The sequence below is a fragment of the Poecilia latipinna genome, unplaced genomic scaffold (assembly GCF_001443285.1).
Source record: "Poecilia latipinna isolate Pla-1442-1.1 unplaced genomic scaffold, P_latipinna-1.0 Scaffold191, whole genome shotgun sequence".
Lineage (NCBI taxonomy): Eukaryota > Metazoa > Chordata > Actinopteri > Cyprinodontiformes > Poeciliidae > Poecilia > Poecilia latipinna.
This window is the reverse complement of record NW_015112807.1, coordinates 61,318-64,503: the sequence shown is the minus strand read 5'-3', so window position 1 is coordinate 64,503 and position 3,186 is coordinate 61,318. Positions and strand designations below refer to the sequence as shown.

At 39.7% G+C, this 3,186-nt stretch overlaps 1 long non-coding RNA gene across 2 annotated transcripts in view; it reads left to right on the top strand.

Annotated features, from left to right (window-relative positions):
* Nucleotides 1–327, top strand: part of LOC106946437 (uncharacterized) — a 19,926-nt gene extending 19,599 nt beyond the window's left edge. The window contains exon 3 of one of the 2 annotated variants that reach the window (XR_001424771.1): nt 189–327. This is a non-coding gene — a long non-coding RNA (uncharacterized LOC106946437). The remainder of the gene's footprint in view (nt 1–188) is intronic. The other variant, XR_001424770.1, reaches the window with a different exon arrangement.
* Nucleotides 328–3,186: the final 2,859 nt, after the last annotated feature.

Genomic DNA, 3,186 nt, shown 5'->3' with positions numbered 1-3,186 from the left:
AAAGGGGCTAAAAAATTCCCTTATAAAGATTTTTCCACCCTTTTTTTTTTTTTTTTTTTTTTTTTTTTTTTTCTTTCCCATTACTAACAGATGGCGTAAGCAAAAAAAAATGTTACGGCTGCATTCTCAGATTTAAATTTTCGGTGTTTGAGGTGCAACTTTTTCACAAACTGCTGTCGTTTCTGCAGGTGAGACGACAATACTCCAAAGGTCCAATTTGTCTGTGATGAGCATCCCCATCCACCAGAGACCAAAGGTACGGTAAGATACGAAAAGCTCATTATCTGATGTACTAACAAACATCCTAATATTAGACAGACGAGCTACAAGGACTAAAAGAAAACTGATATCAAAACCAATCAGGCATATGCTACATCATGAATTTTCTGCCTTTTTGTTTCATGGAAAATATTCAGCTTAATTTTCATTAGATAATTTTAACCAAGGTTATTATTTAAAATGGCATAGGTTTTAAAAAGAAAAATTAAATTTCTCTCTTTAGTGCTTTGCATGGATTCACACTCCTGAACGCGTGACGTTGGCCTGGTTTAGTGGGGGGTTGATTGTCTGCTGGAGTTGATGATGTACAGCATCATTAATATTGCTTGACTTTCCTGTCATGCCCAGAAAATTAGCTATGTGTGTCCCCTCCATTTTTTATTTATTTTTTTCCCCCCTTTTCCCAAAATAATCTTGCAATTATGTCTGCAAACAAAACCACGTTGGTCTCAGAACAATTACAGGGTTAGAATCTGGTCATTAGGAGATAGGATTACTCCTCGACGGCGGGACCCCAGGAATGCACAAACCTCTCTGGTGGTCTGCTCACCACTGATGAAACGGAACTGAATTAATGGGGTTGCCCACTGTGAGGACTGATTAGAACGACATACTGCCTTTGATCCCCGAGCGAGGTGACCAGGCGCGCACGCCACAGGCATCAGAGGGGGGTGGGGCTTTGTGTTCCTACCAGTGATTATGAGTCGTGTGTATATTCTCGTCCTGGGTCAGTGCATCTCTGATGAGCAGGACTCATTATGTGTGCTTTTTTTTTTTTCTGGGGTGCAGCCTTCACTTAGAGGGGGGCTTGAGTTGTAAAAAAAATCATTCTGCGGTATTTAGCTTGCGCCCTGTGGTTGGTGCCAGCTGCGTGGGGCTTGGTCTGAGGGTGTTTTTGTTTCATGTTTTTGTTCGGTTGCTGCAAATTGATGGAAGTTCTCTACCATTTAAAAAAAAAAGCTCATGTGCAATCAGAACCTTAGCATAACTTTGCTGTTTGAACTATGAAATATTCAGCAGTAACACTGCAGGCTTTCGCTTGAGATGCAGGCAAACGTTGATGCAAGAGGCGCGCCAGTCTTTGCGGCGTATATCCAATCTCCGGAGTCTTTAAACTTCTCAACTTCAGAAATCGGTTTTGGAAAATTCTGAAGTACAAGCAGCAGCTTTCAACAACATTTTTATGTAACTTTCCATTCTTATATATAGAGAAGTCACAGTGATCATTGCAATATTAGTCTGTGTGATAACGCGTTCACCTATATGTTCTTCTATGCAATATTTGGTTCGGCTGTAAGATTTCAGGCGTCTTTACGCGTTCAAACTCTGCTTGCTCATAAACTTACTCTGCTGGCTTATTTCATCTTCCTTTCTGCCCAAGCCAAAATCGGGGGGTGGGGGGATAACATTGACGATAGAAAATAAAGGGAAGAAAATTTTGAGTTTATTACAAATGATACCATCATCACAATATTAAAAACTAATATTGCAGTCAGGTTTGCTGATATTTTTCAGCCTTCAGTTTTCTCTGTATATGTCCAACTAACAGAAGTATCTATTACTAAGATCTAAAAACCCTAATGCCACATCCTCCTGTCAGCCCAGTCCTCAAGGCACTGGTGTTCTTGTAGAGGATCTTTTTATACTGTAGAGGATTTTTGTGATGTCATTGTGTGGGCTGCGTGTTATTTCTATTTTCCCCCATTCTCAACATCTATTTTTATAAGTTCTCTCATTTAAAACACACGGCACCTTCACACTCTTATGCTTCCCCCCCGCTTTTTTTTTTTTTTTGCTGGGGAATAATCTGTTTCAGTGTGATACCTTTTTATTACATTTTTGTGCTTTCACTTTACTTTGGTTTGATGTGCTGGGAACTACTGTGTGTTCCCCTGCACTAAGGCCTGCTGCTAATACAGTTAAACAGTTGCAAAATGTATCAAATCCCAGTTTGTCATCACAATATCAGTGTGTCGGGTAACGCATTCCCAGATAAGTGCTTGACTTATTTAGTGGAGTATTATATTTCAATGCCACGCATTCAAATTCTGCATGTAGATCATTCATCTTGTGTATATTGACTTCGTGTCCTGAAGAGGATTTTTACTGGCTGAGATTTTAAAGCTCACAAAGAGTGATGGTGACATTTTGATTGGGGAAACAAAATAAGCCTCAGGAATTATATTGTCATTGCAATATTTGGCAATAATAATGCAATTGCATATCATCCTAATATTCAGCCACTTGGCATTTGGCTTAACTTTTTCTTTTTTTTTTTGGTGTTATTGTATATATGACATCATTGATGTCTGTGTCTGCATACAAATAAAAAGACTGAACTGAACATCCGTTAGAATGTCTTGTCCATTATCTATCCACTGGATACATGTAAAATTATCCTCCATGTTTTATAGACCCCAGTTGGTTGCTACCAGACGAACAACCTGCAGGTCGTTTTCCATTTTTATTCTAAGCTGGTGCAGCTGTTCTAATGCCAAAAACATTGGTACCATTTAGCTTTTTTTTTTTTTTGTAGTGCACACACTGGAATTTTTTTTTAAGGAAGCCCCACTGTGTTAACCTGTCTGAACTTGCTATGCTATTTGCATGCTAAGTAGAAAGGGAGAGCAAACCAAACTAAAATCCACTCCTGGTATAAATCCTCCCTGGTGCATCACACAAAAAGGGGGGGGGGGGAAGTTACTTTCTCGAAAACTGGCAAAATCAAAGCCATCGAGAATCTCTCCGACACCTGTATCTTCTGATATATCACTCTTGTTTTTGTTCTATTTTTAACCATATTTCTCGTGAGATAATGGTCATCGTTTGGCCAGTTTGCCCTGCAGCGAGCTGCTTGCGTGGGGAGCCCCCCCAGACATTAGGCTGGAGCTGTCTGCCAGAATCACT